The sequence below is a fragment of the Physeter macrocephalus genome, chromosome 18 (assembly GCF_002837175.3).
Source record: "Physeter macrocephalus isolate SW-GA chromosome 18, ASM283717v5, whole genome shotgun sequence".
NCBI lineage: Eukaryota > Metazoa > Chordata > Mammalia > Artiodactyla > Physeteridae > Physeter > Physeter macrocephalus.
The window spans coordinates 98,966,319-98,979,354 of NC_041231.1; the positions used below are offsets into that span (position 1 = coordinate 98,966,319).

General features: G+C 44.5%; 1 protein-coding gene across 1 annotated transcript in view; it reads right to left on the reverse strand.

Annotated features, from left to right (window-relative positions):
• PHACTR1 (phosphatase and actin regulator 1) overlaps positions 1-13,036 on the reverse strand; it is a 545,598-nt gene that overhangs the window by 337,095 nt on the left and 195,467 nt on the right. The gene's annotated exons all lie outside the window — the stretch shown is intronic.

The window sequence follows — 13,036 nt, forward strand, 5'->3', positions numbered from 1 at the left end:
CCGCGGCACGTGGGATCCTCCCGGACCGGGGCACGAACCCGCGCCCCCTGCATCGGCAGGCGGACTCGCAACCACTGCGCCACCAGGGAAGCTCTATTCTGGAGACATTTATCTGCTAAGTGGTTAGCAAGATTTGGTAGCTGAATGTGAGGGAGTGAGTGGGAGGAGTTTAGTTCGGGCAACCATTCCAGCCATCAATTTATTACTGTTAAGCTCCAGAGTCACCCTTCAGCACCTGCTCTGCCAGAAGGAACTGGCCTCTGTAAGTATTTCTCCTTTACCCTGTGAGTAGAGGGTGCTGGAGGGACACTGCAGGAAGAAGGAAGCTTCTCTTCCTGGCGTCGAATGTTGAGTTGTGCTTTTCCTCCTCTTGCTACATGCCAAGCAGTGGTACAGATGTGTGGGGACACCCAAAGGCTCCCTGCCCCAGACGCACACCCCAGATATGCAGTCTCTGGCCTGGCTGGGAGCCATATATCTGCAGCCCTCCCTATTCACACATGGCACGCTCCAGGTTTCATGCTCATCATGGTGTCCTGACTCCCTCTGTGACCTGCGGATCAGACTGGGCTCACCCGCACCCCAGAGAGTCTGGTTCCTCTACCAGTAACTGTTGGTAAGCTCTGGCATAGACATTCAGTCAACTTCTCCATCACCCAATGGGCTGTAACAATACCTCTCCAAGGAGCCCCAGCCCTGGGGAGGAGGACCCACTGCCAAATCTGTCCTTCCTTGGGTATTGTCCCTCAGCCCTAGGCTGCCTTGCAGAGTCCTCTTTACATTTTATACTTACTCCCTTATCCTAGTTTCATAATTCTTATATTAAGCTTCCTCTCTTCCGTTCCTGTAAGGTTTCTGCCTTATGACTGGACTGATAGAGCAACTGAGTGGATGGTGGCCCTAACCGAGTCAGGGCAGGAAGAACACCTTTTGGTGGTAAAGGCAGTGAATCCAGATTTGCAATTGCTGCATTTAAGGTGCTTGCGGGACTTCCAGGTGGAGAAATCAAATAGGTGATTGGGGCAGGGGTCTGGAACTCAGGCTGGTGATACGGATGTCTTGGGCACATATGCGGTAGATAAAGTGAAGTCATCCGAAGACATGTAGAGGCTCAAAGGTAAGAAAGATCCAGAATGGAATGCTTAGGATTCCCAAAGTCCAAGGACAAGGCAGAGCAAAGGAGTCAGCAAGAGAGGTCAGAGGACAAGTCCCACAGGTAGGAGGAGAGCTAGCAGAAGCCAAGGAAGGAGACAATGTCTCAGACCACTCAACAGAAGCAGTTCATCTTCAGAGTTTGCTTGGAAGTTCACGATGTTCTCGGGAACAGCATCCCCAAAGGGTCAAAATGTGTAGGATGTAAGCTCGTCACCTCCATGAACACTTCCCGTTTGCGAAGAGGGAACAATTATTAAGGGATAGCTGGTGTATGACGGTCTTTGCTTCACTGTGAAATACACCCACAGGCTCACAGCTCATGGTGCCTCTGGACTATAAAAAGCACTCACATCCCTTGGGATATGAGGCCCCGAGATCCTCTCTGACACTGAGAAGGCAATGGGAACAAGTGTGCGATGCCTTTTGCCACTCCAGCGGTGGAGTTTAACAAGGATACCGGAAAAACAACTCCAGTCCCTTAGGAGTCTCCTTGGACTCGGGGGCGTGCAGAGTGGATCTGGAGTCAGTTGGACGCCGCTGATGTGAACTGAAGAGCTGTCTCATCATTCAGACATTTCCTGGGGAGATCTGGTCTCAGATGCAAGCTGTTGGCATTTGATCAGTGGTACCAAATACCAAGCTGCCCAATGCCTAACTGGCATACAGCTCTTGGATTTGTAACGAGAGGGTCTTGGGACTTTGAGTGCTAAATTTTGCATGCAGTTTTTGACATTTTATGTGCCCTTGGGACACAGTGAGAACTCACGGTCAATTTGCCTGGCAGCATAGCCGCATAGACAAGTCACTTGACAAATCTCTGGATCCAGTGCTGTTCTGCATTCTGTATGATCTCTCCATTGACACCTAAGAAATCATCTCTGTGCTCTTATTAGATGGGGCCATTTGATTTTTATGTTTTGGTCGTATGTCTACATTGGATTTTTCTGTAGGATACTTGGTTTCTAACCTGATATGCTCAACTATGCTTCCTAGGGATTGGGGGGACACATACGAAGCCTTTTGAAGTAGGATGGAGCCATCCTATGAAATGTATTTATGATGGCTCTAAATGCCAGTTTTAAAAAATTGTCATTTCTTGAGACACAAAGACTAAACAGAAACTGTGTATTAGCGAAGGCCAGCTATCGGGGTCGGGGAGGCGGAGGGTGTGGCCAAGATGACCTGGGCATGGACAGTGGCTGCTTCCCTAGCATCTTCTTTCTTACACGGGCATATCCTGGCTTTACAGACACGTGTAAATACTACCAGCCGACAAAACCTTTTTAAAACCAAACAACGGAGACTTCCCTGGTGGCGCCGTGGTTAAGAACCCGCCTGCCAATGCAGGGGACACGGGTTCGATCCCTAGTCCGGGAAGATCCCACATGCCACGGAGCAACTGAGCCCGTGCGCCACAACTATTGAGACTGCGCTCTAGAGCCCGCAAGCCACAACTACTGAGCCTGCAAGCTGCAACTACTGAAGCCTGTGCGCCTACAGCCCGTGCTCCGCAGCAAGAGAGGCCACCGCCGTGAGAAGCCCACGCACCACAACGAGGAGTAGCCCCCGCTCACCACAACTAGACAGAGCCCGCGCCCAGCAATGAAGACCAAACGCAGCCAAAAATAAATAAGTAAAATTTAAAAATTTAAAAACAAAAGTAAAACCAAACAACAGATTCTCTCTTTGGATAACACAATCTGGGCATGCACCACATAGAATGAAATAAAACCACTCACACGGACCCTCTGATTAGTTTTAGAAATGGGGTCCCCTAAAAGCCTGCGCTTGTCAACTCCTAAGATTAAATGCTTTTGGGGAAGGACAAGACATAAAATGTCTCTTTGTCCTCAATTATGTATTTTCCTTCGATCTTCCTCTCTCATCTGTTGGTTTTCAGGTAGTTAAGTTAATAGAGCTTTCAGCTGAGCATTTCACAGTTGGTGGTGGAGAAGGTTAGCTGCCTTGAATCATGTCGAGGTTATTGTGTGAATCTGTTTGGAAAGGGGACAAAAGCAATGATAAAGGTGTCCACTCTAAACCCTTTGAGAAACAGCAAAAACTCAAATGCTGCTGTTTTTCTAGTGAGATGCCTATGGGCTTTGTGGATTTTGTTTTTTAAACAAAGACCCATTTGAGTATCCTATAGGCTCGGGACCTTGCTTTTGAACTAAAACAAAACAAAACAGACACACAGAAAAGCAACCAAACAAACACAAACAAACTTGTGTCATCCCCCAGAAAAACAGCCACATTATTATTTACCATGGGTTGCCCTCTAGCAGATGATTCAGTATTGCAAGCATTTTATTCAGAAAGTTTTTCCTTACCAGTTCTCTGGCATATATATTATTATGTCTATATTATCGACCTAGAGCTGGTCTTAAGAAGACATGCAGAAGAGAACCTGCCCAGTCCTCCCTCTCGGCCGGCCTGGGCCCCCTAAGTGTTTACAAAGGCTGCACTGGGCTCTAATCTATGCAGAATTGAAAAGCAGACGGGCACACACTAAGGAACCGGGCCCAGTGAGATAAGCAGCTCCACCCCACAGATCTCACTGCTATGACCAGTAGAAGGGCCGCACAGCTTGCCAGGGCAGGGCTGGATGGCTACTGAGGACAATTGAGATCTTAGGATGAGGGACTGTTTTGTTAGAAGTGTGGGGCATCGTGGGGGCCAGACGATGGGCACGTGTGAGTGGTGAGCTTAGATTCTACTGAGCATATTAACTCCTGGGGAAATTTCAAGTTTTCACTGATGTCGGAGGGAACGCTCCCAAGCCTCAGCAGGACAACCAGGATGCCCTCCTGTTGCTTTGGACATTGGTCCATTTTCAAAGTGCCTCTCCTGAAGACTCCACATGGCAAATGCACCGAACAGTCACTGAACGTGGAGGGGGTGCATGGGTCATTGTATCGACATGGCCCTATTACAGATGAGCAAGGTTTGTTTTCAGCTGCTGGTAATACTCATTTCTTTAATCTACTGATTCTGAAGACACTGCAACAGGTTCAATGTCCTGCCTTTCAAATTTTTTGATTCACTTCCATGTTCAATTAACATGATTACAAAAATAAATTTAAAACGAATCGTAATAGGATTCTGTATATAATCTGCATATAATTCCGTATGTCACAACTCAGCAGTTACAGGAACCCATAGCTATTATGAGAACGGTTCCTAATAGCCTGGAAATGCGACTTAATTGCAGTTTAAGTTGACACTGTGATATAAATAGTGACACTGCTATAATTTCAGGATCATTACACTGTGAGGAAGAATAGGTTGCAATTAAGCTATGGTAGAAGGGTCATCAGGTTCCATCAGTATCAAGACAGTAACCAAAATGGTGAGGAGATGGGAAAACAGTAGGATATGGAATGGTTGAAAAGGCTGGAGTCTAACAACAAAAAAAACCACCTTCCTGAACATGTATTTTGTTGACACCCAGTCAGGTACTGGGTCCCGAGGATTTTACCTGCTTGATAACTTGGGGCCCCAGGTTGCCCCTCCATCCCCGTTGCCCAGGTACGTTACACGCCAATCTTTCTGCCTTTCCCCTGTCCCACCATCCCTTCTCCTCTCTACACAAACATCTGACATGTTTTCCTAAAGTGAAAATCTGACAGTGTCATTTCTCTGCTAAAAGTCATCCAGTGGCTCTTCATGGCTTGTAGGATAAGTGATTATCATGTTGCCAAGCAAACCGATAAGGACCTTGGAGATGCTGTTTCCTTTGTATCATGTACCATTCCTTCTCTCCCCTTCCTCCTGCCGCCCAGATGCTGATTTGCAGTCCCATGAAAACACTGCTCTTAACCGCCCCCCCCCGCCCCAACCTGTGACTGCATGTGCCTGCACTCCCTCGACTTGGAGAGGCAGCCAGGCTCTTCTCCCTGCCAAGCTCCATCCCATAGGCACCTGCCCAACTCCTACCTGCCTTTCAAGACTCAGTTCAAACTCATCTCCTGGGTGATGCCTCTCTTGACTCCTCCAGGAAGGGTTATCTCCTCGATCTTACTGCCACACAGCATCTTGCTTTTAATCTCTGCAACTGCACTTATCGTATTTTTAATTCATTTTGATTATGCATTGTGTCCTATGCTAAACTCTAAACTGTTCAAGATAGCCACGAATCTTTTTTTTTTTTTTTTTTGGATAGTGACTCCTTTCTTTTTACTTTTTAATTTATTTTTAATATTTATTTATTTGGCTGCGTCGGGTCCCACTGGCGGCACTCAGGATCCCTAGCTGTGGGCATGTGGGATCCTCAGTTGCAGCGTGCGGACTCCTAGTTGTGGCATGTGGGATCCAGTTCCTGGGCCAGGGATTGAACCCGGGCTCCGCCCCCAGCATTGGGAGCGCAGAGTCCCAGCCACTGGACCACCAGGGAATTCCTGCCACCAATCTTTACGCCAGAACTTAGCTCACTGCTCGATCTATAGGCAGTCTCTATTTGATCAGAAATTCTATTTTTAATTAATTAATTAATTTTTATTTTTGGCTGTGTTGGGTCTTCATTTCTGTGCGTGGGCTTTCTCTAGTTGCGGCAAGTGGGGGCCACTCTTCATCATGGTGCGCGGGCCTCTCACTATCACGGCCTCTCCCGTTGAGGAGCACAGGCTCCAGACGTGCAGGCTCAGTAGTTGTGGCTCACGGGCCCAGTTGCTCCGCGGCACGTGGGATCCTCCCAGACCAGGGCTCGGACCTGTGTCCCCTGCATCGGCACGAACCCGTGACCCCTGCATCGGCAGGCGGACTCCCAACCACTGCGCCACCAGGGAAGCCCCCTCTATTTTTGATAAAGAAAAACTTTGGTCTAAAGAACAGATGGGGCTTCCCTGGTGGTGCAGTGGTTATGAATCCGCCTGCCAATGCAGGGGACACGGGTTTGAGCCTTGATCTGGGAAGCTCCCACGTGCCACGGAGCAATTAAGCCCATGCACCACAACTACTGAAGCCCGCATGCCTAGAGCCCATGCTCTGCAACAAGAGAAGCTACTGTACCACAACGAAGAGTAGCCCGCCTCGCCACAACTAGAGAAAAGCCTGTACGCAGCAATGAAGACCCAATGCAGCAAAAAAAAAAAAAAAAAAAAAAGAAAAAAAAGAACAGATGGATGAGGACTGGATAAATGTCTTGCGGTATTTGAAGGGCTGTCATATGGAGAAGGATTTGGGCTCGTTCTACCTGGTCCGGTGTGTGAAGTTTGGTCAATGCATGGAAGATACAGTGAGACAGATAGTGGATCAATATAAAGAACATCCTAAATGTCACCTGTTCAAAGACAGAATCAGCCGTCTCTTGAGACAGGTACTGAGTATGTGATAACTGAGGTATTTAGGCTAAGCTGAAAATTTTGTAGGAATTATTCCAGTATCAAGTGGATGACCACACTTGTTGTCTATCTTGTGATATAATGATTAAAACATGGCATGGATGTTCCATTATCATAGCTGTCTATATCTCAAAGAAAATAAACACATAAATGAAATTGTTGGGATCCAAATCTGCCTGTGTCATTTCCTTCAGATGCTTGATAACAATTATTGAATATTAAGGATATCAGTACTTGTTTTTACCAGGATAGTTACTGAATATATGATGTAGTTCCAGAAAGGTTTGTAACATATTTTAACATTTAAGATTTTGATTTGTTTTTCAAATGATGTTTCATGTTTACTGGGGTGTGGTCTAATGATTCTTGAAGATGGAAGTGAAAAGAAAGTTTTCACTTTCCTAACTTGATCCTGAGATGGCATCAAGATTGTGGTTACAGTTTTTATTTTCAATTAATAGTTTGAATTCATTCAAATGTTTGATTGAGACTTTTGCTTTTGCTGAGTTACCTGTACATTTTGAGAAACAATAGGAATTCATACCATAAAGTTTCTAAAGACTTCATTACAGTTGTGAAAGATCCATCACTATACAAGATTTCATATATTACATCATTTTATGCTGCTTTTATTTTTTCTGCAGTAGTATGGGATGGACAAAAGGATTACAGTGAATTTTAGATGCTGGACTATAATGGTAGTACAAAGCTAACTGATCATTTTGCCTCTCTTTATAAACTCCAGTTTTATTGCAGCAGCCAAACTTTATATAGTCCCCAATTTAGCGTCTTTATATTATTAAAACCACATAAGAACAAATTTCTGTTACCTAAGTTAAGCCCCAGAGGAAATTTGACTCACACTAGTTGGAAAGTGTCCTCTTAAAGATGTCTATGGGGGGAGCTTCAAGATGGCGGAAGAGTAAGACGCGGAGATCACCTTTCTCCCCACAAATACATCAGAAATACATCTACATGTGGAACAACTCCTACAGAACACCCACTGAACGCTGGCAGAAGACCTCAGACCTCCCAAAAGGCAAGAAACTCCCCACGTACCTGGGTAGGGCAAAAGAAAAAAGAAAAAACAGAGACAAAAGAATAGGGACAGGCCCTGCACCAGTGGGAGGGAGGGAGCTGTGAAGGAGGAAAGGTTTCCACACACTAGAAGCCCCGTCGAGGGCGGAGACCGCGGGTGGCGGAGGAGAGCGCAGCCACAGGGGTGCGGAGGGCAAAGCGAAGAGATTCCCGCACGGAGGATCAGTGCCGACCGGCACTCACCAGCCCGAGAGGCTTGTGTGCTCACCCGCTGGGGCGGGCGGGGGCTGGGAGCTGAGGCTCGGGCTTCGGTCGGATCCCAGGGAGAGGACTGAGGTTGGCTGCGCGAACACAGCCGGAAGGGGGCGAGTGCGCCACGGCTGGCTGGGCGGGAGTCCAGGAAAAATCTGGAGCTGCCGAAGAGGCAAGAGACTTTTTCTTCCCTCCGTGTTTCCTGGTGCGCGAGGAGAGAGGATTCAGAGCGCCGCTTAAAGGAGCTCCAGAGACGGGCGCGAGACGTTAAGGCCACTGCTGCCGCCACCAAGGAGCCTGTGTGTGAGCACAAGTCACTCTCCCCACCTCCCCGCCCGGGAGCCTGTGCAGCCCGCCACCGCCAGGGTCCCGAGATTCAGGGACAACTTCACCAGGAGAACGCACGGCGCGCCTCGGGCTGGTGCAACGTCATGCCGGCCTCTGCCGCTGCAGGATCGCCCCGCATCCGTGCCGAAGAGGCAAGAGACTTTTTCTTCCCTCCGTGTTTCCTGGTGCGCGAGGAGAGAGGATTCAGAGCGCCGCTTAAAGGAGCTCCAGAGACGGGCGCGAGACGTTAAGGCCACTGCTGCCGCCACCAAGGAGCCTGTGTGTGAGCACAAGTCACTCTCCCCACCTCCCCGCCCGGGAGCCTGTGCAGCCCGCCACCGCCAGGGTCCCGAGATTCAGGGACAACTTCACCAGGAGAACGCACGGCGCGCCTCGGGCTGGTGCAACGTCATGCCGGCCTCTGCCGCTGCAGGATCGCCCCGCATCCGTGCCCCTCCCTCCCCCCGGCCTGAATGAGCCAGAGCCCCCGAATCAGCTGCTCCTTTAACCCCATCCTGTCTGAGGGAAGAACAGACTCCCTCAGGCGACCTACACGCAGAGGCGGGGCCAAATCCTAAGCTGAACCCCGGGAGCTGTGCGAACAAAGAAGGGAAGGGAAATCTCTCCCAGCAGCCTCAGAAGCAGCGGATTAAATCTCCACAATCAACTTGATGTACCCTGCATCTGCGGAATACCTGAATAGACAACTGTGGAATACCTGAATAGACAACAAATCATCCCAAATTGAATAGGTGGACTTTGGGAGCAACGATATATATATATATATATATATTTTTTTTTTTTTCCCTTTTTCTCTTTTTGTTGAGTGTGTATGCGTATGCTTCTGTGTGTGATTTTGTCTGTATAGCTTTGCTTTTACCATTTGTCCCAGGGTTCTGTCTGTCCGTTTTTCTTGTTTTGTTTTTTTGGGGGTTTTTTTGGTATACTTTTTAGCACTTGTGATCATTGGTGGATTTGTTTTTTGGTTTGGTTGCTCTCTTCTTTCTTTCTTTCTTTTTTTTTATTACTTAAAAATTTTTTTTCTTAATAATTATTTCTTATTTTTTATTTTAATAACTTTATTTTTTATTTTAATTACTTTATTTTATGTTATCTTCTTCTTTCTTTCCTTCTTTTTTTTCTCTCTTTTATTCTGAGCCATGTGGATGACAGGCTCTTGGTGCTCCAGCCAGGCATCAGGGCCGTGCCTCTGAGATGGGAGAGCCACGTTCAGGACACTGGTCCACAAGAGACCTCCCAGCTCCACATAATATCAAATGGCTAAAATCTCCCAGAGATCTCCATCTCAACTCCAAGACCCATCTCCACTCAACGACCAGCAAGATACAGAGCTGGACACGCTATGCCAAACAACTAGCAAGACAGGAACACAACCCCACCCATTAGCAGAGAGGCTGCCTAAAATCATAATAAGGCCACAGACACCCCAAAACACACCACCAGATGTGGACCTGCCCACCAGAAAGAAAAGATCCAGCCTCATCCACCAGAACACAGGCACTAGTCCCCTCTACCAGGAAGCCTATACAATCAACTGAACCAAACTTAGCCACTGGGGGCAGACACCAAAAACAATGTGAACTATGAACCTGCAGCCTGTGAAAAGGAGACCCCAAACACAGTAAGTTAAGCACAACAAGAAGACAGAGAAACACACAGCAGATGAAGGAGAAAGGTAAAAACTCACCAGACCAAACAAATGAAGAGGAAATAGGCAGTCTACCTGAAAAAGAATTCAGAATAAAGACAGTAAAGATGATGCAAAATCTTGGAAACAGAATAGAGAAAATACAAAAAACGGTTATCAAGGGCCTAGAAGAACTAAAGAGCAAACAAACAGTGATGAACAATACAATAAATGAAATTAAAAATTGTCTAGAAGGGATCAAAAGCAGAATAACTGAGGCAGAAGAATGGATAAGTGACCCAGAAGATAAAATAGTGGAAATAACTACTGCAGAGTAGAATAAAGAAAAAAGAATGAAAAGAATTGAGGACAGTCTCAGTCTCAGAGACCTCTGGGACAACATTAAACGCACCAACATTCGAATTATAGGGGTCCCAGAAGAAGAAGAGAAAAAGAAAGGGACTGAGAAAATATTTGAAGAGATTATAGTTGAAAACTTCCCTAATATGGGAAAGGAAATAGTTAATCAAGTCCAGGAAGCACAGAGAGTCCCAACAGGATAAATCCAAACAGAAACACACCAAGACACATATTAATCAAACTATCAAAAATTAAACACTAAGAAAAATTATTAAAAGCAGCAAGGGAAAAGCAACACATAACATACAAGAGAATCCCCATAAGGTTAACAGCTGATCTTTCAGCACAAACTCTGCAAGCCAGAAGGGAGTGGCAGGACATATTTAAAGTGAGGAAAGGGAAAAACCTACAACCAAGACTACTCTACCCAGCAAGGATCTCACTCAGGTTTCATGGAGATATTAAAACCTTTACAGACAAGCAAGAGGTAAGAGAATTCAGCATCACCAAACCAGCTATACAACAAATGCTAAAGAAACTTCTCTAGGAAGGAAACACAAGAGAAGGAAAAGATCTACAGACAAAATAGACTTTAATGTAAAGACTAATACAAGAGACAAAGGACACTACATAATGATCAAGGGATCAATCCAGGAAGAAGATATAACAATTGTAAATATTTATGCACCCAACATAGGAGCACCTCAATACATAAGTCAAATACTAACAGCCATAAAAGGGGAAATCGACAGTAACACAATCATATTAGGGGACTTTAACACCCCACTTTCACCAATGGACAGATCATCCAAAATGAAAATAAATAAGGAAACACAAGCTTTAAATGATACATTAAACAAGATGGACTTAATTGATATTTATAGGACATTCCATCCAAAAACAACAGAATACACTTTCTTCTCAAGTGCTCATGGAACATTGTCCAGGATAGATCATATCTGGGGTCACAAATCAAGCTTTGGTAAATTTAAGAAAAATGAAATCATATCAAGTATCTTTTCCGACCAAAATGCTACGGAAGTAGATATCAATAACAGGAAAAAAATATGTAAAAAATACAAACTCTTGGAGGCTAAACAATACACTACTTAATAAGCAAGAGATCACTGAAGAAATCAAAGAGGAAATCAAAAAATACCTAGAAACAAATGACAATGAAAACACGACGAACCAAAACCTATGGGATGCAGTAAGAGCAGTTCTAAGAGGGAAGTTTATAGCAATACAATCCTACCTTAAGAAACAAGAAACAACTCAAATAAACAACCTAACCTTACATCTAAAGCAATTAGAGAAAGAAGAACAAAAAAACCCAAGGTTAGCAGAAGGAAAGAAACCATAAAGATCAGATCAGAAATAAATGAAAAAGAAATAAAAGAAACGATCACAAAGATCAATAAAACTAAATGCTGGTTCTTTGAGAAGATAAACAAAATTGATAAACCATTAGCCAGACTCATCAAGAAAAAAGGGAGAAGACTCAGATCAATAGAATTAGAAATGAAAAAGGAGAAGTAACATCTGACACTGCAGAAAACAAAGGATCATGAGAGATTACTACAATAAACTATATGCCAATAAAATGGACAACCTGGAAGAAATGCACAAATTCTTAGAAAAGCACAACCTTCCGAGACTGAACCAGGAAGAAATAGAAAATAGAAACAGACCAATCACAAGTACTGAAATTGAAACTGTGATTAAAAATCTTCCAACAAACAAAAGCCCAGAACCAGATGGCTTCACAGGCGAATTCTATCAAACATTTAGAGAAGAGCTAACAGCTATTCTTCTCAAACTCTTCCAAAATATAGCAGAGGGAGGAACACTCCCAAACTCATTCAACGAGGCCACCATCACCCTGATACCAAAACCAGACAAAGATGTCACAAAGAAAGAAATTACAGGGCAATATCACTGATGAACATAGATGCAAAAATCCTCAACAAAATACTAGCAAACAGAATCCAACAGCACATTAAAAGGATCATACACCATGATCAAGTGGGGTTTATTCCAGGAATGCAAGGATTCTTCAACATACACAAATCAATCAACGTGATACACCATATCGACAAACTGAAGGAGAAAAACCATATGATCATCTCAATAGATGCAGAGAAAGCTTTTGACAAAATTCAACACCCATTTATGATAAAAACCCTGCAGAAAGTAGGCATAGAGGGAACTTTCCTCAACATAATAAAGGCCATATATGACAAACCCACAGCCAGCATTGTTCTCAATGGTGAAAAACTGAAACCATTTCCACTAAGATCAGGAACAAGACAACGTTGCCCACTCTCACCACTCTTATTCAACATAGTTTTGGAAGTACTAGCCACAGCAATCAGAGAAGAAAAAGAAATAAAAGGAATCCAAATAGGAAAAGAAGAAGTAAAGCTGTCACTATTTGCAGATGACATGATATTATACATAGAGAATCCTAAGGATGCTACCAGAAAACTACTAGAGCTAATCAATGAATTTGGCAAAGTAGCAGGATACAAAATTAATGCACAGAAATCTCTGGCATTCTTATACACTAATGATGAAAAATCTGAGAGTGAAATTAAGAAAACACTCCCATTTACCATTGCAACAAAAAGAATAAAATATCTAGGAATAAACCTACCTAAGGAGACAAAAAACTTGTATGCAGAAAACTATAAGACACTGATGAAAGAAATTAAAGATGATACAAATAGGTGGAGAAATATACCATGTTCTTGGATTGGAAGAATCAACATTGTGAAAATGACTCTACTACCCAAAGCAATCTACAGATTCAATGCAATCCCTATCAAACTACCACTAGCATTTTTTACAGAACTAGAAAAAAAAATTTCACAATTTGTATGGAAACACAAAAGACCCCAAATAGCAAAAGCAATCT